This window comes from Arvicanthis niloticus, chromosome 27, assembly GCF_011762505.2.
Source record: "Arvicanthis niloticus isolate mArvNil1 chromosome 27, mArvNil1.pat.X, whole genome shotgun sequence".
NCBI lineage: Eukaryota > Metazoa > Chordata > Mammalia > Rodentia > Muridae > Arvicanthis > Arvicanthis niloticus.
Window position 1 is genome coordinate 28,362,177 of NC_133435.1, and position 26,016 is coordinate 28,388,192.

At 44.7% G+C, this 26,016-nt stretch overlaps 1 protein-coding gene and 1 non-coding gene across 3 annotated transcripts in view; both read right to left on the minus strand.

Annotated features, from left to right (window-relative positions):
- Shroom3 (shroom family member 3) overlaps positions 1 to 26,016 on the minus strand; it is a 284,471-nt gene that overhangs the window by 248,615 nt on the left and 9,840 nt on the right. The window lies entirely within an intron of this gene.
- On the minus strand, positions 4,910 to 5,013 carry LOC143439876 (U6 spliceosomal RNA). Its single transcript, XR_013107883.1, has one exon. It is a non-coding gene; the product is annotated as a U6 spliceosomal RNA (small nuclear RNA).

The window sequence follows — 26,016 nt, forward strand, 5'->3', positions numbered from 1 at the left end:
ACCTTCTCCACCTGACATGAAATAAACATACTGTTACACTTGTCTGCTTGACTGAAGCAGTATCATGTAGCCCAGGCTGTCCTCAAGTTCACTACAGAGCCAAAGCTTGAATGGTTGGTCTGTCTTCCTCTAACGTTGTCTGAGTGCTGGGGCTATAGCTGTGCACCACGGTATCAGTTTTCCTTGGGGTCAAATCCAGGGCTTTATGAATGCAAGGCAAGCGCTCTACCAACTGAGGTACCTACACTCAAATCTTACACCCTTCTATTCCAAACTCAAAGCGCCCTCTCGCAACACCCTAATCTTGTCGTGCGTTCTCTGCAGTGTGCCATGGCCCACCCACACCACCATTTGCTTTCAAACTGGTCATCCCTTCACAAGATAAAGTCATTTATTCTCATGCCAATCCCTTGACTTCCTGTGGCATCCGTCCATCAGAATGACAACCTTACACCACCTACTCCCAGGTTTTTACGTTTTATTTTAATTCATTTTTTATGTATATGAGTGTTTTGCCTACATGTTTGTCCCTGTGCCACATGCATGGGAAAGCCAGAGAGGGCACCAGATTCCCTGGGACTGGAGTTACAGTTGGTTGTGAGCCACCATGTTGGTACTAGATATCCAACTCGGGTCATCTGTAAGGGCAACCAGTGCTCTTCACTACCGAGCCATCTCACGGCCCCTACTTCCTGCTTTCTACACTCTAGGCTGTGGCCTGCTAGAGAAAATGAAACCACCGTCCAGGCTGGCTCCCCACACGGATATCATGGTCTCTCATCTAGGTTTACAATCAAATACCATTCCCTCTCTCCACATCAGCCACCCAACAGTATCCTTTACCACTGTGTCTGCTGTCCTTCTTCACACCAGGAGACATGAGCCCAAACACCAGAACGCTCTGTACTTCCTGCTCCTACAATGCCAGGCTGGGGTTCTCAGAAGTAGAGCCAGAGCCTGTCACAGGAAGGAGGACATTCTTGGGGAACCCTGGAAGGAAACAGAAGCCAGATGGTCTGGAAGTTGAGCTGAAAGAACATCGGAAACTTGTTCTCAGCCTGTTCCCACAGGGTCTTGGAGACACAAATAGCATATCTGAGGCAAGAGGCCACATTTTAGAAATTAAATTGTTGAAGGGGGTCACTCTGAGAGGAAGGCACCTTTAGACCTTAGAGTGAATGTGAGGGGTGGAGATGGGTGTGGTACATGTGTGTGAGGAGAACACATGAGCCAAGGCACGGCCTGGCATGTGGTAGGCCAAGCTCTATCCCTTGCCCTTTTATTTTGAGACAGGGTGTTGATGAGTTCCCTGGGTTGGCTTGAATTCACTCAATAGCCCCAGTGGCCCTTGAACTTTTGATCCTCTTACGTCAGGCTACCCAGTAGCTGGGATCTAGTCCTGTGCTACCAAGCCTGGCTAAGAGTATACTTTCTCATAGGAGCATAGCCAATAGAGTAGCTGGGGACCTGGGCACACATATCACCAACAGCAGCTCTTTGGACATCTAAGGCCACCACTTCTGCAGCATCCACCCCTTCCCAACACACCAGCTGCAACCTCTTACCTCTGTACTCGGTCCTTCAGTGGTCTGCTACCTTAAGCTTGTGAGGTGCCAGACAGTGCCCATCCTTTCTTCCCAGCGTTTCCAGTATCTAGCCCATGGCATAAAGTCGGCTGAGTGAATACTGTACTCATCGGTGTTTCTAGAAGGAATTTCAAGCCCGGTAGGTCCGAGTGGATTGTCAAGGTTTGGGTGGTCCTTGGGATTGAGTCTAGCACTTCACGCATGTCAGGCAAGTACTTTACCACTGACCTACATCTCCAGCCCAAGCTTCACCGTCTTAAACAGAAGAGTTGTTCTTTTGCACTTTCAATAGGTTGCATGGGTGACAAACTTCAGCAGCCCCCTCAGAACTGACCTTGAGCAATGACCTCCCAATGACCTCTACCTGACAAAGTCCTTATCTCCCATATTGAGCATCAAAGGTCCCAGCCTAATAACCACTCAGTGTGTAACTGTGAGACCCCACAAAGAGCCCCTCCTGCTACTCTCCTTGCACTGAGTACTTCACAAGCCAGGCTTGAGGGAAAGGTACCCGAGCATCAGGCACCTCCCTGAGTGACATCCAAAGGGACTTGAGTGACAGGGCCTTACTTCTCTTAATGCTGCTTTTAGCCGAAGGGCCTGGTGGTCCTGGTTTACCCTCTGGGAGAGATGACCTCCATGCCTTGATCTTAGCCGCTCCCTCTAGTTCCTAGGAAAGCACAGTTGCTCAACCAGAGGTGCTAAGTGATCTTGTTTGACAAACAGGAACAAACTTAGCAGTGTACAACACTGATACCACCCCTGGAGCACCACAGGCAAGCTGCAAACTGGAGTAAGACCCCAGAGCTTGTCTCTTCTGTATCAGTAGAGGAGACTCCCGCTTTCTCCTTCTGTAGAGATGGTCTCCGTGGACAAGCGCTATGCAAAGTACCAAGTGATGAGCTGGAATCAAATCTGAAAAGGCCCAAAAAGCTAGGAAGGAATGTGGGAAATGTGGCAATCACTTTCCTGTTGAGAAACTGTCTGCAGAGCAGGGAATCAATGCAAGTCACTCCGGGCACAGGTCAGTCCAGTCAGAGAAGGAGCAGACACAAAGGGTGAAGACGGTGAAGAAGGGTCAACCTGTCTGCTGCAAACTCCAGAACAAGGACCAAAAATTAAAATAGAAAACAACAAACAAACAAACAAACAAACAACAATAAAGCCAAGACTGAACATCATAAAATGTTAACATTTTCACTTTATGTTAAAGCCAAGAGTGAAAAAAGAGGCGGGTAAAAGAGAGTAGACTGGCTGGCTCTGTGTTGGTAGAGAGGAGAGTGGACTGGCTGGCTCTGTGTTGGTAGAGAGGAGAGTGGACTGGCTGGCTCTGTGCTGGTAGAGAGGAAGAGCCTCCCTTGAGGAAATGCCTCCATGAGATCCAGCTGTAAGGCTTTTTCTCAATTAGTGATTGATGGAGGAGGGTCCAACCTATGGTGGGCGGTGTCATTCCTGGGCTGGTGGTCCTGGGTTCTACAACAAAGCAGGCTGAGCAAACAATGAGGAGCAAACAAGTAAGCAGCACCCTCCATAGCCTCTGCATCAGCTCCTGTCTCCAGGTTCCTGCCCTGCTTGAGTTCTTGTCCTGACCTCTTTCAGTGCTGAACAGCAATGTGGAAGTGTAAGCCAAATAAACCCTTTCCTCCCCAATTTGCTTCTTGGTTATGGTGTTTCGTCGTAGCAATAGAAACCCTTACTAAGACAAGGATATTCAGAAGAAAGACAAATTGTTCTCTCCTCATCTATGTTTCTGAGGATTCTCCTAAGATTCTCCTGGGACATCAGTTATCAAACCTGGAATCCTCCACGGTCCTCCTGCACACCAAATTGAGCAGCTTATGACTGCTACCAGCCATGGCTCCTCCCAGGAGTTCAGGTTGGCAACTTAGCATACGCAATACACGGTGCCCAGTTAAATTTGAAGTTCGGATTAGTAACCAATAATTTCTTTAGTATAAGTATGCTTTATGCAATTTTGGGGACACAACACTAAAAATAAAATAGGGAGCCCCCTGAGGTGTCCCAAACAATACAGGCAATTGCCATTGTTCTTAGTTGCTCACCAGAACTGGACGGTAAGACTGTAGTGTTGAAGACACCACATACTCTGGGTCACAGGATACAGAAAACTTAAGCTGGAATGGGAGAGCACCAAAAGGTGCTCTGTAGGCTGCGGGGAGAAATTGTTGTCAATAGCCCAACCTAGCTATGGACCCTGTGCTATACACACCACTGCTATGACAGGGAAGGGAGCTCACTGGTGTATCAGTGGCATGCCTGTTATGGGTGAGCAACTGACCCATTCCACAGGAAGGAGTTCATATCTGGTATTGTAAACCTGGAAAAACACTAGTGGTTGTAGGTGTCGTAGGCTTTACCGAAAGAAGCTACTGGTGCTGTTTTATTCAAAGGATATGCTATACCTGTCAAATTACCTCCTGAAGAATTAAACTTAAGCCCGAGAAGCATCTTGAGTCTGATTTGCTTCCTTTGCAGTTGGCAGTGATAATTGTACAGATTCATAACTGGTCAGGATAGTGCTTAGCCAAAATGAGAATCTGTATTATCCCCTCCAAGGCTCAGGGAACAGCGGGAGGAGGAGGGTGGGAAGCATTTTAAAGCTAGAAGAAAGGGTGGAATCTTGTGGGATGCTGTCTTCTGGGCCTGGTATGGCCACTGTTGTCTTGAAGTAGCACAGTAGCTATGATTACACACACCAGATCTGCATTAAGACTAGGCTTGTCAATAATCTACCTACCACAGATGGTGGAGGGGCTCACGGGGCAACTAAAAGTTCCTGAGGGATGGGGAGATGCTTGATTTAGTGGTGTAGCCACTAATAAGGTGCCCATGATTCTGTAAATAGCCCCTCATCGGAGCTCCTGTAAGCAACCCTAATGAAAAATATCACTGGGTCACAAAAAAGAAAAAGATGGAGGAAGAGAAGGAAGGAGGAAAGGAGTGAGGGAGGGAAGGAAATGAACACAGAAGGGGAACTAGTTGGGAAAAGGAAGGGAATCAGTAGGAATCGGGGGACACAAAAGAAGAAATGGGAGTAAATATGACCAAATTACATTATATACATGTATGAGAATGTCGCAATCTTCATGCATAATTAATGTACACAAATATAAAACTTAAAAAAATACTTTTAATCTGGAACTCCAACTGAACTGAGTACCCTGTCTTCTACTGAGAATCTCACTACTGAGACTCCCATCAAAGCACCATTGTTCTGTGTGGAGATGCATTCTCTCAAGGGGAACTGTGGGGAAGACCTGCCCAAGCCAGATGTAGGAGTCTCTGTCTTTTTTTTTTTTTTTTTAAATATGGACCGCTTCACGAATTTGCGTGTCATCCTTGCGCAGAGGCCATGCTAATCTCTGTATCGTTCCAATTTTAGTGTATGTGCTGCCGAAGCGAGCACGGGAGTCTCTGTCTTATCTAAGAAACTTTTAAGTTTGTGTGCACAGAATCTTTCACAGGACTCAGTCACTTCTATTGACAAACATAGAAGCTTGGAAAGATTACACCATTTCCCCCCATCTCACCATTTCCCCAAGGCAGCAATTATATATCCAGAATCAGGGTTAGAATTTCTACTAATGCTTGCTTGCCTGCCTTCCTTCCTTCCTTCCTTCCTTCCTTCCTTCCTTCCTTCCTTCGTGTGTGTGTGTGTGTGTGTTTGCTTGCTTGCTTCCTTTCTTTGTGTGTGGGTGTCTGCATCTGTGTATGCTAATAGACACACTGTGTGTGAGCACACCACACTTGCCCCACTCAAACCCAAAACAAACATCACCAGAGTTCAAAAAACCTTTCTCAAGCAGCTTTAGCCCCTGAGCTCAGTTCCTCTCATGGCTCATGCTGTCTCCCCGTTACTATTCCAGAGGTCTCAAATTCACCACGGAGTCCCGTCCCCACTCCAGATCCAAGCAGTGTTTGCCACAGTGCCGGATCCTCTTCCTCCTCATGAGTTTTACAACTCTTTTCCCTTCTGGTTCTTGACCCAATCAGATTCTTGCCTCACAGATGAAACATCGAAAATCTACCCAGCCATAGTGTCCCCAGCCCAAGTTTCCTATTTGGAAAACTTCATTAGTCCCAGGAGACATTCCAAACTGTCACTGGGATCTTTAAGGTCAACACAAAGGGCACAATGAAGACGAAAGTGAGCTTCAGAAATAAAGGGCTGTGTGAGAGATATCTTGTCAATCCAGTTCTAAGATAAAAGTGATAGAGCAGGACTGGGGAGATGGCTCAGTGGTTAAGAGCACTGGTTGCTCTTCCAGAGGTCCTGAGTTCTATTCCCAGCAACCACATGGTGACTCACAACCATGACAGATTTCTGTAATGAAATCTGGTGCCCACTTCTGGTGTGCAGGCAGAACACAGTATACTAAATAAATCTTTTTTTTAAAAAAAATGTGATAAAACAGAGTGTACATGGTAAGTGTCTATAATGATAATTTTGGGAAAGGAGGATAAGAAGGTGACTCAGTCAATAAAATGTGAATCATGAAAACATGAGGAAGTGAGTTTGGATTCCCATCACCCAGGTAAACATCTAGTCAGGTTTCCATGCACTTGTAATCCGAGCGTTGGGAAGGCAGAAACTAGAGAATCACTGGAGCTAGATGGCCAGCCAGTCTAGACAGGTTGGTGAACTCTTGTTCTGAGATAGATCTTGTCTCACAATGAAGGAGGGGAGTGATAGAGGAAGACTCATGACACACATACACATGTGCATGTACACATACATGTACATACACACAATACACATACATGTACATACACACAATACACATACATGTACATACACACAATACACATACATGTACATACACACAATACACATACATGTACATACACACAATACACATACATGCATAATACATACATGCACACGTATACATATGATGCATGTATCACTCATATTAGCAAACTAACAAAATAAATAAATAAATACAGAAGAATTTTGGTTTTGTTGTTATTCTTGTTCTTAAAATGTGTGTTATGATAGGCACATGGGTGATGTATAAAAAATGCCTTTGTCTTCAACCAGCTGGTTGAGTTCCTGCAATAAAATTTCACTTGCACTATGTAAATGTACCTCCAATCTACAGAAGCTATGCCTTTCATAAACAGATCCTGTCCTTGGTGGTACAGTTTCAGCTCAGTAGTAGATCACTTGATAAGCATGTGCAAGACCCTCAGTGCTTTCCCCAACACCACAAAAAGAAAGCCCCACCCCCCTTCATCCTATAACATGGACAGGCATGGTCAGGGGAGGCTAACACAAGATGCTAAGGCTCTTACCAAGTAGACACACCCATTAACATGACTTTAAATACAGGCTGCAGTCACACTGATGTGTATATACCCCGGAAAACAAATATCCACACAGTATACTCTGAAGGCTCCCAGGAAGCAGTATTCATAATAGTGGAAAGTGGAGGCACCTCATTTTATCTTTAGGAAGGCCTTCTCCTGCTGGGACTTCCAAACCTGCCTCGGGACTTGACTGAGCTCTGTGGCATACCATGTTTCAGAGGCAGCTTTGCTTGCCCATCTTCATCAGATGTCTGTACAGCTTCAAACAGCAGAAATGAGAAGGCCTGTGAGGCCGTGGCTTTCTAACACCATAGTTACATCATTTCTTTACATTTTAAGTACCAGAAATCCAAATTCATGGCAGATAATTCAAATGTAATAATACAAATTACTTCTTCCTATTTGGTGATGGTCTTATGATTTAGCATTTAAGACTTAGCTGTTCTTTGTTTTTGTTCATTTGTTTTTCACTGATTTCCACAGCCCAGCCGTGCCACATAAGAATTTTGCATATCTAAGGCACCTTTGACCTCTCAATTTGCCCAAGCAGCAAAAGACAAAACAAAGCCCAGGTTACTGGTTTATGTGGGCAAAGTGCTGGCTAGGAACTAGAAGTCTCTGCATCCTCCGGGCTATGGTTGGGCACCATGGGCAGACATAGAAGCACTTCCAAGTTTCTGAACACAGGTACTAGACCACCCGGGTTCCCATTGTGACTATATGACCTCAAACAAGTTCCAAAGCCCATCTGTACTTCAGTGCCCTCACCCAAACGCTTCTGTGTTCCTGGGATTACTGTGAGAATCTCCTGAGTGTAGGCCTACATGGAGTTAGAGCGGTTCTGACACAGATTGAGAGCTAGGCAAGATTGAGCTCCTGTTATTACTAATACTCTTGTCCAGGGCTTGGCCACCTATCAATAGTCTTGATGGCTTGCTGGAACGCTTCCTGAACATTCCTCACAGTTCTCTATTCAAAACCTTGGGCCAGCCTAAGAATCAAGCAGTTTTATTGTGTAGAAAAGAGTCTAGGGAAAATGGACCTTGGAAGGGGGGATGCTGGCTTCAGTGGGACTAACGCTTCAAATTCCCAAGATCTGCCACTGCCGAGCTTACAGGAGACCCCAAATATTATTCCTCTCTAATGAGACAATGTTTCCTTTAGGAGTCAAACAACATCCCCTCCCACTATCGTGTACGTGTACACTACTAAATGTACATGTCATTAGGAAAGTGTTAACTCCTTCACAGTTTAAACAGACCTTCAAGACCAGACCTCCAAAAGTGAATCAATTCGAAGAGGCCAACTCTAAGATGAAGTTCATGTCACAAATTCATAATCTTAGAACCTGTGTTTAAAGTTAATACGGTGAGCATATTGTCTATTTAAAAAGCTTGACAGTCCTTATTCCTACTTGTTGGCTCGCTCTGTGTGTGTGTGTGTGTGTGTGTGTGTGTGTGTGTGTGAAGTAATTTGCCTCCAAATGATTAGCAATTGCTTTTATCATCCTTAAAATCTAACAACTGTAGCAGAATACTACTAGATGCTGATCCAAAGCAGAAAGAAGTGGGCTGTGGCTTCTTCTTTAGGGTTTCAAGAGAAGCAACACAAGTTTCCAGGGTCATAAAAACCAAGACAACACATATATTCCACATTCTTTTCTTTTCACCCAGAGACTATAAAAATACTTGGCCTGAGTCAGCTGTGTTCTTAGTGCAGTAAGTAGTACTGATGAAAAGCAAAGTGGCCAAAGAAAGAGGGGTGCTAAAAGGAACTAAGAGAGCATGAGCCCTAGAATAATCTGCTGCTGGCTCTAACCATCCTTTGAGAGTCAACTAATGAAAACAGGGAACCTCTGTTTCCAGTCTATAGTCCCAGTCCCGAGTGAATACTGTCTCTGTTTAAAGTGCAGAAGCAAACAATAAATCAGGGTGAATTCAATGTAAGGACAACCCTGTCCAATGAGACCAAATGTTTAGTACAATTCAATTCTCTGTGCTTCATCTACTGGCTCACAACAAGGGTAGGCATGGTGGGAGGAGGCTGGGTGCTAAGGCTCCAGCCAAGCAGACATATACCATTAACAAGATGGCTTTACATATGGAGTGTAATCACATTCCTATGTATCTACTCTAGAAAACAAATATCCACACAATACGTTCTGAGTGTTCACAGTAAGCACATTCATAGCAGGAGAAAAGTGGAGTCAACTCACATGACTACTAACAAATGCCCAGATAAACCGCAGTTCAGCCATACAATGGGATATAACCTGGCAATAAGTAAATGACGTGTGATCGTATCCTCCTTCGCTGTGAATAGATTCAAAACACTGGGCTAAGGAGAAGACGTTGCTCGTAAAGGCCTCATACTGTGTGGTTCTATTCATCTGAAATGTCCAGAATGGGCAAATATATAGAGAACAGAGACCAGACTCGTGGCTGCCAGGAACCAAGGACAAGAGCAAGCAGTATAACATGACTGCTAATAGACGTGGGTTTGGGAGAGAGGGAGGAAAAAGACAAAATTTTAAGTTGATTACAGTAAATTGCACTACTGCACGAACATACTAAAATACTGGTTTGTGCAACTTTAAACTGAGGACGTTAATGACATCAACAAGGCCTTCTTTAAGCTGCTTGTCTCTCCCTTGTTCACCAAACCGATATTTAGAAAGTAGTTAACCCAGAACGGGCTAAAAAGTTAATAGGGAAGTATATAAGATACACAGTAGACCTTTGTCCTTCACAGGGGAAAATTCTGGAAACATTTCCAAATTGGCAAATAAAAGATTACTGCCAGAGCTGAGACATTACATAACTACAGGGGGTGCCGTTCCTTCGAAGTTTGTGCTGAATGGTGCCCCCAGGAGCTGTCGGAGCAAAACATACATGGTCACAGGGAGGTCCTGGCTGCACCCAAGAAACCAGTTCCTCCTCCAACCAAATCCCCTCATGGTTTCACACCCCCTACATGAGAACACGCTACATTTATCTCCCCTCCCCACCTCCACAGGAATGACTGGATATGTGGCACATACTGGGTTTTAACAGTGGCCATCAAGCACTATAGTTCTTCACCACCAGCAACTGCCAGCACTTATGAGGACCTCCAAGGAGAAGCTCTGGGATCAGCCCCACAGACTCACTCTATTACCCAGACAGTTAAGAAAGAGATACATTCTGTCTTGTTATAACGTGTCTCTCTCGTCTACTTATAGATTACCTTTCTCTACCTACAGTAAAATTGTACTATTGCACGAACATACTAAAATACTGGTTTGTACACTTCAGACTGAGGACGCTTATGATGTGAGCTGTGTCAACAAAGCCTTCTTTAAGCTGTTTGTCTCTCTCTTGTTCACCTTTTCTAAATTTAGTAACTTACCTACTATCTGCACTGGCCTTCCTGAACTGTGTCAATTAAATGAACAACTAGAGACACAGGTCAGCAGTTAAGAGCCCCTGATATGCTTCCAGAGGACCCACATTCCATTCCCAGCACCCACACTGAGCAGCTCACAGCCGCCTGCAACTCCAGCTACAGGGAGGTTGGGCATCTGACACCCTCTTCTGGTGCCTGCACTCATGTGCATATATCCACTCATGTGCATGTACACAAATACAAATATAATTAAGTATAATACATAAATACACAAGATAGAACTGTCTGCGCTTTTGAGATAGGTATAAGTAGCAACCCAAGTGTATATGTGTATGAAAAAAAAAACTTGTGTTCATGCCCAGCCTGACCCACAGAGATGGAAGCTGCTGATCCTCAAGCAAAGGTTGCACCACCACCTCCTCCTCCTCTTCCTCCTCCTCCCTCCTCTTCCTCCTCCTCTTCTTCCTCTTCTTCCTCTTCCTCCTTTTTTATTCCTTCCTCCCTCCTTCCTCCTCCTCCCTCTTCTTCTTGGCTTTTTTGAGTCAGGGTCTCTTTATGTAGCCCTGGCTGTACCAGAGCTCACTCTGTAGACCAAGCTGGCAGTGATGGGATTAAAGAAGCAACTAGCCCCATCCAAGAATAATAAATGCAAAAACAAAGGGAAGGAGGGAGAAATTCCATTAATATTTGAATAGGAAATCAAAGGGGGGGGGAGAGGAGAGGAAATGAGCAAACCACGAACCTGTTTGAATCCAATACAGGATTAATTCCTCAAAATAATTTGTTCTATTCAGTTCAGTTGGTTTCTTCCTGGGAAGGGAGTTTAGGGGTAAAGTCAGAGACTTGAATATTAAACACACACTCTAAATCTGGGCTCTGCCCTCTGTCCTTATTTAATAGTGCTTTCATTGTTATTTTTAATAATTACAGGGTATTTCTGACAAGTAGTTAAACACTGAAGCAGCCCACATTGTCTAAGCAATAAATACCAGTGGAGTCCAGGATTCCATCACTCTTTTTTTTAAGTTTCTTTTCAAATGATTTGGGAAAGAACAAAGAGAGGGTGCCTAATGCACTGGTGTTGGGGTGGTGGACACAACTGCAGAGCAGAGCAGGCTCAAGACCAAGCTATCTCTCTCCAAAGTTGCTGCTTCTGTTGTATTAAGGGACTGCCTAGCCCAAGCTAGCCCCGTTTCCCAAGGCCTTGATGGCAGATATCCCAGGTGTTTATCACTCATATCTCTTACATACAAGCATCAGAGCCTCAATAAAAAGATGAACAACAACAACAACAACAACAAGATGTAGGGGAAAGCAAGGGCATGGAGCTAAGGCCACAGGGAAGCTGCTAGATATGGCTGGCCCTCGTTCAACGTCCCCACTACTTAATCTCTGAGAATATAGCATAGAACACCACAGGCATCCACTGTGACCTGAGAAGGGAACGGGTTCCATCATGTGACGTGGCTGTCGCCCCCCACATTGGACTTTACTACTGATACACCTTGGGCGGTTACATTCTGCTGGGCAGACCAGAGGCTACTTTGCAATGGACAGGCCTGGCTGGGCACAGAGGCCTGGACTTTTCAGAGGGAAATGGAGAAAGCTGAGTAGGCCATGGGGAGAGGAGAGAAAATGGCCAGATCTGTCTCTTTTCTCATCTTTTCTCAGGCCCATTCATGGAGGCTCAGAGCTCAGATCCTAATCATGCCTCTCTCTCTCTCTCTCTCTCTCTCTCTCTCTCTCTCTCTCTCTCTCTCTCTCGGTTTGAGGTTTCTGCTAATAGAGGTTGGGTCCCCAACTCAGACTGTCTCAACTACAGTTTTACAGAGTGAAATTCATAGATTTCTATAGGAGGGACAGCAGACAGCTGCCTCTGCCAAGCCGTGATTGGCTCCCTGAGACTTTTGTTTGGCTTTTGTTCTGTGTTGTTTTCAACTTCCTTGTGCAGGACAAGCTTGAGTGTTCCCATAACGTGAAAGAAAATGCTGGCAGAAGCTTATGGACAGAAAGAAAGGCAGCCTGCACAGGCCACCAATTTGTTTTGGGCTTTGAGGTGGAGCTAGCCTCAACTCAATCCTCCTGCTTCAGCTTCCCGAGTGTTTCAGTTACATGTGTGCACTACCAAGCCTGGCTGATTATGTGTTCTTCACCACGTGTATTTGTATCTCACTTATTTCTGAAAACAATTATAGATAACCTGATAAGAAGTATATATGTGTACATAGTTACTCATGTATGCATGTGCGCACATACCAATATACTATATATTTGGTAAAGTAGAAAGAAAAAGCAAGACAATCATGTAAAAGTTTTGAAATGAATACATTGAACTGAGCATTAAGAAAGGCTTCGAGACAGGCATGGTAGCCCGCATCTGGAATCCCAGCCCTCAAGAGGCGGAGATAGGAAAACTGAAGCCAGAGGGAAGGTACAATGAAAATCCGACTCAAGGAAAAAAGAAAAATTACTTTAAACATGCAGACACTCCAAGCAAACTCAGAAAGTGTTTGGTGTTCTGTGTAGTTTGGGAGGGGGGCTACCCGTTAGTCTCTGCACATTAACTTAAACCTAGTCCCATGTAGTTTAGGAACTGTTCCCAGACTCTTGGTCTTACTTCAGCCCTTAGAACTAATGTGGATCTATTTCCTGAACATTCTCTTGTCTCTTTAATCCTCACATATCTCTCTGGACTAACAGGACCTCCAGACTCACAGACACTGTAGGCAACCCTGTCCCAGCTCCCCAACAGGCCCACATGTCACAGAAACCCCACAGCACATTCCTAGAGGCATTATCCTGATGCACAAGGGTTATATACGAAGGATTAAGAGATGAAAGGGCAGGCTACAGATCCTAATTCTTAATCTTCTGCTATGTCTGCTCAGAAAAAAAAAAAAAGGTAAAATTACATACAGAAAGTGTTTAAGAAATGAAAAGAATCATATAGGTTCTCTGTGGGACAGCAAGTGGAACTGACAATCAAATACATCTAGACATTCTTTGTAGCTCTTCTTTAACCAAGAAACCAGAGGGCTCCACTAAAGGAGGAAAAAAAGTCTAGAGGTAAATTAGATTTTGTTGTCACTAAGCTGGTTTATAAGAAATGTAGTAACCTGATGCCCAGGGAGACTAAGTCTCTCAGTAATGGACAGATCCACACCTAAAACACTATGAAAAACATATTTCAGGTCAGAGTTTGGAGGGGGCCACGGACTGAGGCAAATGGCATTCATTGGCTTAGGAAAGGGTGAGAGGTCATCTCTCTCCTATGTACTCAGCATACAAGCTTCTGGGACCTAATTAGGTCACCGAGTCTTTTCAACAGTTTCAATGCTAAGAAATGGCTGCCATCAGATTCAAAGCCTGCTGTCCCCAGCAGACTTTAATTCCTCCCGTCTGCAGCACTCAGCACGCAGCCCAATCCTTAGAGGTATTCCACTGGCCAACTGCCCCCGAACTGTGCTGTACGCCCATGAGAGTCATCAAGGTTCAGTAAGAACACTGAGCATTTGGTACTGGACAACCAAACGGTTTGCTCGTCCCTGGGGAAGACTGTGCTGCCCACTCTCAGCATTCGGTTGCCTGTGTTTTTTTTGTCTCGTGTTGAGACATTATCATATTTTTTATTTCCATATTTAGGAACATACTACACACAAACACACGCACACAACAACAATAATTAAAGATAAAAAAAAAAACTGGTGAAAGAGTGAAGGGGAGAGGTGGGTAACATGGGAGATGTCAGAGGGATAGAAAGGAAGGGGGAAATAACATAATTTCAAAAAAGCAACAACTAATTAAAAAGATAAAATGCTAATATGAGAAGGATTACTTCAGGGGATTTCTACAATAAAAAAATAACTTAGAATAACATTGCTTAGTAGTGATTAAGCCACAAGGACTTCCCAGAATTCTATAGAAAACATCAAAAGAGGCCTGGGGAGCTGAGGCCTAAACAGATGAGGCCTGGAGAGCTGAGGCCTGAAGAGATGAGGCCTGGGGAAATGAGGACTGGGGAGGTGAGGCCTTGGGAGATGAGGCCTGGGGAGATGAGGCCTGGAGAAATGAGGCCTGGAGAGATGAGGCCTTGGGAGATGAGGCCTAGGGAGCTGAGGCTGGGGAGCTGAGACCTGGAGAGATGAGGCCTGTGGAGCTGAGGTCTGGAGAGATGAGGCCTGGGGTGAGGAGGCCTGGGGAGATGAGGAAAGAGGAGTTGAGACCTGGGGAGATGAGGCCTGCAGAGATGAGCCCTGGGGTAAGGAGGCCTTGGGAGATGAGGCCTGGAGAGATGAGGCCTGGAGAGATGAGGTCTGGGGAGAAGAGGCCTGGAGAGATGAGGCCTGGAGAGATGAGGCCTGGGGAGATGAGGAAAGAAGAGTTGAGGCCTGGGGAGATGAGGCCTGGATATATAAGGCCTGAAGAGATGAGGCCTGTGGAGCTAAGGCCTGGGAAGAAGAGGCCTGGAGAGATGAGGCCTGGGTTGATGAGGCCTGGTGAGATAAGGCCTGGAGAGCTGAGACCTGGGGAGCTGAGGCCTGGAGGGACGAGTTCTTGGGATATTAGGCTTGGGGTGTTGAGGTCTGAAGAGAGGAGGCTGGGAGAGATGAGGCCTGGAGAGATGAGGCCTGAGGAGAGGAGACCTGGGGAGACAGTAAAGTTGGTAAAGTGCTTGCTGGATAAGCATGAAGAACCGAGTTCAAAGCCAAGCACCACATTTTAAAAACAAAGCAAACAAGCAAACAGGCGAGTCTGAGATGGGCCAGTTCGTAACTCCTGGCAGCCAGCCAGTCTATTTGGTGAGTTCCAGACCAGTGAAAGACCCTATCAAAATCCAAGAGGCTGAGGAGCAGTTTGGTGGAGGGCTGCACAAAACACTTGATCCCTAGGGCTGCATAAGGTAAAAATGGTCTGTAATTCTAACTCAGGGAAAGTGGAGAAAAGGGATCAGAAGCTCACGGCCATCTTCAGCTGTACAGCTGGAGACCAGCCTGGTGTACAGAAGACGCTGTCTGGGGAAAAAGGAAAAAGAAAGGAAGCTGATGGAATCAGTGAGAAATGACACTGGAGGTTGAATATATATATCCTCCTGAACAGCTCTTAGAGAGCCACACTCCAGGAGAATGCATCTTTAGCATTAACATTTTGTGGTGCTGCCATTCCAGGCAGCCATCACCTGATTCACAGGGTATTTGTCTCTTTTCAGGCACACAAAAGTGAGCATATTAGGTAAATTAATATATATATATATATATATATATATATATATATATATATATATATATATATATATATATATATGCCTAATATGGGTGCTGGGAACCAAACTCAGGTCCTCCACAAGAGCAGAACACACTCTTAACACTGAGCTGTCTCTGCATCCTCCTGACCAGCTCTTAGAGAGCCACACTCCAGGAGAATGCATCTTTAGCATTAACATTTTGTGGTGCTGCCATTCCAGGCAGCCATCACCTGATTCACAGGGTATTTGTCTCTTTTCAGGCACACAAAAGTGAGCATATTAGGTAAATTAAATTCTGGCCCAAATGTGGCATGCTAAATTGCCCATGGTTGGCTTGGTGGCAAGCCCTCGAACAGAATAGCAGATTCAGCCTGAGCTGAGACAACAGATCCTTGGCAAAGGCTTCTGGCATTTGTGGCTTCATTGGCTAAGTGGGGACATGTTTTCTAAGGGCTTCATTAGCAGTTGAAGGTAGGGACAATCTGTTAGGGCATGCCATTGCCTTCCTAGTTAGGCTGATCCTGGTCCACAGACTAGCCTATAAACTGTGGCAATGCATTCTCAACCCCACAGAAAAATCCCACCCGTTAAAATAAATCCACTGAAGAAATGCTCTTGTACCTTCTTTTTTCTTCAACCACTGTTTTTTTTTTTTTTTTTTTTTTCCTCAGCACCATCCAAAAGTGTTCCTCCACAGAGAAGTTGATTTTACTGTAGCTCCAACAGAAGTTTGCTTTCCAAGTTCTGTATTTCAGGAAGTGTCCTGGAGCATAAAAGATAAGGTTCCCTATCTCTTGAGATATTTTCCATCTTGGCTTCCAAGCATCTGGAGTTTTGTGGTGTCTCAAAGAACTTTCACACAAAAACTCTCTTGATTACCACAGAAACCTGTGAGGTAGGTGGTGAGACATTGTATAGCAAGCAGGCCCTACCAGGGGTCAAATCTTCTGGCCTTTAATTCTTCAACTGTAGAGTAGGAAGTATTGCAGGACTCGCTTCATACAAGGCGTCTAAGACAAAATGAGCTGAGGCAAACACAGCAGGAAGTTTAGGCATACACTAAATACGCACTGATTCATATATAATACTTAATGCCTGCTTTTCCCTTTGTCTCATCGCCTAGGCTAAGTCAGCCCAAATCAACCCCAAATCCTTCTCTCTCATTTCCAACATCAATCAGCAGAAAGACGAACTAAGTCCTTGGAAGTCAGACTTATAACCCACTCAGAACCATCTGCGAGCCCAGCCAACTAAAAGTTCAGCAAATCTCACAATTCGTTCTGACCAGGTTTAAGACAGGGTTATACCTCTACATTGAGTCTCCTCCTATCTCCTCACTGAGTCCCCTGAACGATTCTCAAAGCCCCTTGAAGTTGATTGCTCAAGTCTTAGCTTCTGCACAGTGGTCTCAGTGCTAGGCGCACTAATATCTGCCTTATCCTTCATACTGCTCAATTTTTCTATAAAGTCACACACAATTAGACTTTGATCTTAGATAAATCATAATCATATGATTATGAAGACCATGTGATCTCCAGCAGTGCAGAGAACTTTTCACAACTCCAGTGTGGTTGCTGTTAAAATTGAGATGATGCTGGCTGTGGTGGAGCATGTGCCGATAATCAGAGCCATAGTGAATGCAGGATTGGGTGAGAGGCTGCTAACACGTCGAGGAAACAGTGGGTCCTGACTTCTGTACTACATGAGAAGGATGAGGAGAGACTGGCCAGATGCCTGAGGGTTGTAGACACTAGTCAAGGGCCCCAACAATAAAGCTGTCATCCAAATCTCCAGTTCACTAAATGCAATAAATTTTACCCTCCTGAAAATTCACAGTGCAGGTCTGAACACGAAGATGGTTGAACACTTGAGAGCCAGTGCTGTGGGAGAAGAGGAAACCGACTCTGCCTTCCGCTGTTTGGTTAGGCTGTGATAATGCCCAATAATGCCCACTTCGGAACTGTCCATGACTCCTTGCTTAGGTCAGATGACAGTCTGACTCCATCGCTCAGGCAACAAAGGACAAACAATGACATATTCAATTTTAGCTGATCTTTGAAGGGAGGAAAAGTGTTTTTGTTTTTGCTTTTTTTTTTTTTTCCCAAGCAGTCTGCTGAGAGCAGCGCACAAACCCAACATTTTGTCATTTCTGAGGATGCACTGACACTTTATGATATAGAGCAAGAAGCAAAGAGTAAGGCCTGGAGAGCCAAGAGCAACCAATGTGTGCACATCCTGCTCAAGGGGGCGGGGTCTGGCTGCTGCTCCCTGTTTCAGCAGTTTAACCCCTGCTTGGGATCACTTTAAAATGGTATATTTAGTGGCTTGGAGTGAGCTATGAGAAAATAGCTCATGGCAAAGTGACTGAGTGCCACCTCCAGTGTTACCAAAACCCAAAATAAAAATAGAATTAACTGCCTGTTAGAAATTATATTTAAAATGTATATACTCCTACTGAGGGCACAAACATTTTTCTAGGTGAAAAGCTTCAGTCCTATTCAAATGTATGTGCACCATGTATATACCTGGTCAGAAGGTGTTGAATCCCCTGTAACTGGAGTTATGGACAGTTGTGAGCCACTGTGTGCTGGGAACCAAACGCAGGTCCTCTGGAAGAGGAGTCAGTGATCCTAACAACTGAGCCAGCTCTCCAACCCCTAAACAAATCTTACTACTAGACTCATAATTGCCTTTGGCAACTTCGTGTCTGGCTAATTTCACATTTCCCACAAATTAAAGAGCATTTATAAAATCCTGTTAAAGCTTTAAAGATCCAACTGTCATGGACTCCCAATGTGACTATATTTGGAACTGGAGTCTTAAAGAATTAAATTATAATGAGGCCATGAAGTTGGTTCATAATCTGATCTGACTGGCCAGGAAAGTGAATACCCAGAGAGAGATCACAGAGAGAAGCCACCTGAAACCCAAGCAAGAGGACTCCAAGGAAAGCTACCGTGACCTCTCCCTTATCATGGGCTGAATCTTCAAACTGTGAGCCAGAGGGAAGCCTTGCTTCTTTCAGAGCTTTGTCAGGCATGTTGTCTTAGCAACAATAAAAGTAATTAGGCAGTAATCTTGCTGGACGGTGCTGGAGCACGTGTTAGATCCCAGCAATTGGGAGGCAGAGGCAGGTGACTTCTCTGAGTCTGAGGGCAGCAGCCTGGTCAGCAGTGTGAGTTCTAAGACAGTCAGGGATACACAGAGAAACCTTGGCTCAACAGACAAACAAACAACAAAAATAAATAAGTAAACAGATAAAACTGCAACCTACAGCATGTAAGTCGTACTTAAGTGGGCTACTTAAAAGAATTTAACTGGCCAGTGAAAGCACCAAACAAAAGAAAAAATTAAGAGTAGGCCTACCCTAAAGAGAAGAATTTAGTATAAGATGAAGACATGTTTCTTTTCTGTCTCCTCTTCTTCATTAACCCACCCACACACCCACTCAGTACTGAGAACCAAACTCAAACTTCACCCATTCGAGGCAAGTACTCTATCACTGAGACACATCCCCAGACCAATACAACTTTCAGTTTCATTAATGAAGGCACAGATCGGTTTAGATAATTCTGGGACCAGCAAAGATAAAATCTGAGTCCTGTGTGTATGTATGATGTGTATGTATGTATGAAAGTATATGTTCATGGGTACCACTATGCACATGTAGAGGTCAGAGGGCAAACTTGGATGCCCCTCCTTTGTTTCAGACAGGGTCTCTGTTGTTTGCCCCTGTATATGTCAGGTTAGCAGACTTGCAAGCTTCTGGGAATTCTGCCTCCTCCTCCTCCACTCCCCATCTTGCTGTAGAAACTCGGTGATTACAGATACATCAACTGCATCTGGCTCTACACGCGTCCTGGAGGTCTGAACTCTGGTCCTCAGGCTTGTATCTCCCCAGTTCCTCACCCTTTCTTCCTCTTTAAAACTGGCACATGTGCCAGCCATGAAACAGCGTAGGAGGTGAATGCTTTTGAAGAAACTGGAAAAGAAATCATGGGGGGGGGTGTGGTGGGGGGGACAGAAATGGCACCTGCTGGAAATCCATGCAAGTTCAAATCCCGGCTTAGTCCAACTCCTGTGAAAGTTGAGCTAAGCTCTGGAGCAGGAATCCATTCAGAGGTCAACAGCCAGAAAGAGGGTGGAGCCAAAGAGGGCCCTGCCCTGCAGTGATTCACTTGGTAGTTTAAAATTGCCTTTCGTTCTTGTTCCTGTAACTTCTATAGAACCCGTGAGGAATGGGGGTGTTTTCTCTAATGCATGGAATCGTAGTAACAGACCAATGTCTCTTTGAACATAGGCAGTAAAGAAAATGCAGCATCTGTGACTGGATGGAATGGTAACATAATCTCTGGCTGCTGTTTGAATCCTGTTCATTGTAACTGTGTAGCGCTGTACAGTAAGAATGTACTGGGAGGTTTTTAACTCAAGCGTTTTCAACGACTGCGTTCCTCATTAGACCTTCCCCATTAAGCCATGCTTGAGTGATGCTACACAGCTGAATACTTGGGATTTTTTCCCCTCTTGTCACAGTCTGAAGACAAAGGATTCTTCCGCTTGCCAAAGTCCCCCGGAGCCTAGGTTGAGCCGCTGTGACAGCATTCTGGTGGGGAGCGGAGAGCTTTTTATTCAGCCTTCTGTCAGGCCTCATTCACTAAATAGGATCGGGTCGGACCGTATACAAAGAAAAAAAAAAATCAGTGGAGGAAAAAAGTTGCACAAGCAGCGCCTTGCATCCTGTTTTCTTTCAGAGATGCTGAGTCATGATGCACACAAGGCTTAAGGACCAGATTTTTCTGGTTCTAATTTCTTTACAAACCCAGCATCATCAGCAAGTCTGCTATTAGTGCTAGCTGGGAGGATAGCCCTGGATTCAACACCCAGTGTTAAAAGAAAGAAAAAGAGAGAGAGAGAGAGAGAGAGAGAGAGAGAGAGAGAGAGAGAGAGAGAGAGAGGTGAGAGGGAGGGAGGAAGGCGGCGGGGTGGGGGGTGGGGTGGGGGGGGAGAGCCTTGTGTAGGTAGGGATACTATTCCATTCCGGGCTCTACCCCAGTTCCCTCTCTGCCATCTTAGGCCACCATTTGCTTTTTCTGGGTTGCATATTCTTTTGTGCTGGCTTCTTTCATTAAGCATCAAGTCTTCGAGGCCCATCCACCTTGTAACATATCTCACCATATTCAGTTCCTTTTTCTTGACAAGTTGTATTCTGTTATGTTCTATATTGTATTTTGTTTACACAGCTGATGTTCATTAGTATGGAATAGTGAGGTCGTGGGCATTTAAGTCTTTCTATAGATGTATCTTTAAATATAGGTCATTGGTTTTACACTGTAAGGATTACATTACTTTTTAATTTTCATCTATGTGAGTATCGGCATGTATGTATGTCCACGGGTATGCGGAAAGGTGTGATCTGCTGGATGTGGGTGCTGGGAACTGAACTCAGATCCTCTGAAAGAGCAGGATGTACTCCTAACTGCTGAACTATTTTCTATTAGTGTTTATTGTACAGAGTGAAGGGCTTCATCGGGACATCTGCACTGAAGTGTATCATGTACTTGGCCATGTTCACCCCTTCACCTTCTGCTTCCTTTTCCTTAACAGCTCTCTATTACCTTTTGTGTAGTGTGAGAAGAGGGCATCGGATCCCGTTACAGAGGGCTGTGAGCCACCATGTGGTTGCGGGGCATTGAACTCAGGACCTCTGGAAGAGCAGTCAGTGCTCTTAACCTCTGAGCCACCTTTCCAGCCCACCAAGGCAACTCTTATAAGGACATTTAAATGGGGCTGGCTTACAGGTTCAGAGGTTCAGTCCATTATCATCAAGGTGGGAGCATGGCAGCATCCAGGCCGGCATGGTGCAGGAGGAGCTGAGAGTTCTACATCTTGTTCCCAAGGCAAACGGAAGAGTGGCTTCCACATGGCTAGGAAGAGGGTCTCATTGGCTACCCCCACAGTGACACACCTCCTCCACCAAGGCCACACCTCCTAATAGTGCCACTCCCTCCGCCAAGCACACTCAAACCACCACACCCTGTCTCTACCTTCCTCCCTGCCCCTTTCATCTCTATCATAAGAGGCCAGGCTGCTGCAAAAGTACATTAAGTGACATGATTTCATTCAAATATGAATTTAGAAAAGACTAGAATCACATTTAGCTTCTCTTCAACTTCCTGCTTCATATATTCTTTTTTTGTTTGTTTGTTTGTTTTTCGAGACAGGGTTTCTTTGTGTAGCCCTGGCTGTCCTGGAACTCACTCTGTAGACCAGGCTGGTCTCGAACTTGGAAATCTGCCTGCCTCTGTCTCCCAGGTGCTGGGATTAAAGGCGTGCGCCACCACCGCCCGGCACCTGTTTCATATACTTAGTAATGAATTATGTGACAAGGGATCTACTCATTATTCAACCCACTCATGTTTACGTTGAGGCTTAAAGCAGACTAACAGCTGTCCCATGCAGCAACTGTTTGTCAGTCTTCAGTGAACACGACAACAATGAAATAGTGAATTGGGCATAGAGAACTTAGTGAGTTGATTCATACACATGCTGTTGGAAAACCATCCTCAAATCCTCTGAGAGAGTACTTGCTTTTGACAGTTGAGCCAGCTCTTCAGCCCACTGTGAATTAATCTCACAGCTAAGGGAACACCCTGAGCTTAGAAACAAAATTTCCATCGAACCTCAGGTCCTGCTTTTTTCCTTCCCCTTAGTAAGCTTTCTTTTAATGATGGTTGTATTGGGTTTTGTTGGAAGCAGATGTAAAGGTAATTTTTATTTTCTGGTTGTAATTGTTGTCTGGGAGGCTTATTGCCTTAGTTGGCTAACCTAGACCTAGTCTTGAAAGCTTCTAGCCTCTACACAATCTAATGTAGGCCTAGAATGTTTTGAGCCTCTGAGACTTGCTACTGAATAAGCTCACCCTTCCTAGTCCTTTCTGAACTCTAGCTGTTCAACTCAGCTGTGCTGGCTCAAACTCTTCTCCCAGATAACTTATTAAATCTGGCTTTTCTCTTGGCCTCTCAATTGATCTGCTTGGCCTCAAACTAACTCTAGCAACCTTTTCCAATCTTCTGGCTTCTCTTTATTTTCTTGCTCATTCTATCTTTACCTATGTCTATCTTGTTCTCTCTTCAAACTGTCTGTGTAAAACTCTCCCGGTAACACTGCCTCCCATGTAGCTAGGAGGAGGGTCTCAAAGCCCACACCCTGTCTTGTGCCGCTCTACTCTCCCTGTCAACTCTACTGTCCTGCCCCCCACAAACTCCACTGTATCCTGTATTGTACCCTCTTCTTCCTGTACTGTCTTTCCATTAAGTAGCTTCCCTTTCCTCTCTCTTCTCAGGAGAGTTGGGCATATCCTATTCTGTTAAATCTTTCTCTGATTTGTCACTTTTTCTGCCATTCAATTTAGGCATCACTTTCAAACATAGGTGCTTCCTTCTACAAACTAACTTTACCTTCGTTGTTTGGGATTAAAGGTGAGTAATAAGAGTGTGTGTGTATTCCAGCTAGAGGGATTAAAGGTGTGTGCTAAGGGCTGAGCCATACCCTAACTAGAAACAGGTTCAGATATCCTGTAACAAGCAGACCCCGAGACTAGACTCCAAATGCAAGCCATTTGTGGGTAGTAAATAACATTAACGGGGAAGTGGGCTAGGTATGGAAAGGAAGAGTGTTTAACGGGCATAGCGTCAAGCGTCAAGCTAGCTCTAACGATGGACAACTGTTGCTCCTCTGCAAGGAGGCACTCCAGGAGTCAGCACAAAGGTCAGAGCTAGCCTATCTGAGGTGAGCCACAGCAACTACAGTCTACTGTGCATGGAAGCTTGTTCCTGGTGACATTCATTCTGGTGACAAAGGGAAGACAAAATAAAGCCTTTAAGCAAAGAGTTACATGGTGACCATTGGCAGTCCCAAGTGAGGAGTAAGGGAATGTGGGCAGAGTAACAATAGAGAGGAAGCTTCAGTAGGGGAAGATGAAGGGGGAGATCTGTGGTCTATGGTCCATGGACCGCATTCACTGAAAAATAGTTCCCAGGTCATCACACATTTTTACACACTCAGTAATAATTTTTACACACTCAGTAAATAGTGTTCTGACTAAATAGAGTAGTGAGTGAATGAAATGACTCAGCTTTAAATCCTCATTCTATCAGGATCTAGGAGAAAAGCTCTTTCCCTTGCATATAAAAACAAGTCTCATTCTGATACAATAACATCCTAAGACAGTGAGTAGCCTGCGCATGGAAGTCAGTATATATTTCTCCCTTTCTTGTTAGAATTCCTCTGTTTAAGAAGCCAGGCAGCAATAACATTGAGTACCTGGGATCGGGGAAGAGCCACATAGCTCGTCCCACTGGAAAGAGTCTAAACGGACTGTTCTTCTAAAAGGTCACATCCACTGACTCCCATGTGTAGGAGAAAGTGTGACAGGAGTCCTTTTGAGAGAGTGCCAACAGCTTGTCAAATTGTAGACTCTGAGCCAAGAGCATCACCACACAACCATGAATGCAGCCCCGAAGAATATGGCTAATTCTTTTAACCTTCCCCTGCTGTCTTATTCTTAGGTTGATGGCTGCCTTCTTTTTGGCTGGATGCTCATTAGTAAACACTCAAAAGCAAAAATATGAAAAGCAAACAGCACACACAGGCATGAGAGAAAGGGCTGTGCTGTTTCATCTTACCGTTCCCAAAGGGTTATTCACTGTCCCATTTCACAATTATTTATCTCAATACCAACATGTGTATTCATTTCTGGATGCCACCCAGATGCTGGGTCTGAATTCCAGCAGTTCATTTCCCAGTTTCCGTGAGACAAGTCCGAAGACTTCCAACTTTCCAGAGAACACACACACACACACACACAAGGCCAGGAAAGCTTAAATTCTATTCATACATATTTATACAGTAAACGTTTTTAACCTTTCAAGGGAAAGAGAGAGGGCCGAGAGTACAGCTCAGTGGTACTGCAGTTACCTAGCATGAGTGAAGCCCTAACTCCAATCCTATGCAAAAGAAAGAGGACAGAAATTAGTTCTACAGTAAGCAAACGTGTGGCTCAGAACACCATTTCATACCTAAAGTGCTGGTTAGCCCAGTTAATTCCACGTCAGTCTCCTAGCTTGATTAATTGATTGGTTAGTTTTGTTGCTGTATTTTTTTGAGGGGGGGCTATTTATTTATTTAAAAATGTATTCATTTATATGTATATCTGTGTGCCTGCATGAGTTTATGTACACCATGTGTGTGCAAGCACCTGTGGAGGCCAGAAGAGGGTGACAGATCCCTTGGGGTTGAGTTATTGACAGCTGTGAGCTGCCTGATGTGGCTGCTGAGAACAGAACTCAGATACTCTGAAAGAGGGGTGTGTACTCTTCACCACTGAGCCATCACCCCAGCCCCTCCATTTCTATCCCATGCTGCATTCTTTCTTACTTAGCAACCTCCAGACTTTGCTTGATGGGGTGGGGGTGTTAAAGTTTGTTTTTAATTAATTTTTATTTATGTGTTCTATATATAGTTGGGGGCCGTATACATGGTCACATACACATGCATTTATAGAGGCCAAAGAAGGGCTTTGGCTCCCCTGCTCATCCTGTCTTGCGATAGGGCTATCTCACTGATGCTGGAGCTAGACTGGTGCCTACCAAGTCCTCAAGACCCTTGTGTCTCTGTCTTCACTGTGCTGGAGCTCTAAGTCTGTGCAGCCATGCTCACCATTGTATATGGGTGCTTGGGGTTTGAACTCAGGTCCTCGTAGTTGCCAAATAAGTCTTCTTACTTACTAAGCTATCTCCCCACCCACCTGCCTTGCTGTTTCCTTATGTAATGGGACAAGACTTTTATGCCTCCAACTTACAAATTTTACATGTCTGATTCTCCACTTCTTATCCACTAGGTCTTTGTACAAATATAACATTCCCATGATCCTCTCCCCCATGGATACCATCGCTCGAGAACACACTGTATTGGTTTTGTTCTTAATAATCCTGTATTATGAAATTGTCCTGTATAAACGTATCCATCGCCATAGGGCAGGGTATTTGTTCAGTGTTTCCCTTTGAAGTGGCAACTCTAGCCATAATCTGGAAGGCCAGTCAGGTACCATGTTTGTTATATGAATTACAGAAATGGCCTTCTCTGGTTGGACTCTGACCATCCTTCCATCTGTCCATACCTAACGTCTGGAGTAATACTTACCCATCCCACTATCAAATAGTTTAATCCACTGGATGCTTAGCAGGACCACTTTGGGTCAGGATGCTCCAGCTTTAAAGCCAAGAAAACTGCGTTTCAGGAAAGCTGAGTTCCTGAATACCCTCACATGATCAGTGCTTTTCCCCATTTATTATCACTCCAAGCCATCCACCATCTGGGATGTGTATTTTGCTTCTCTTGACAGCCTTACTCCAAATGATGAAAATAACAAAAATTACAAACATACCGAAGAACACTTTTTAAAAATAAAGATTT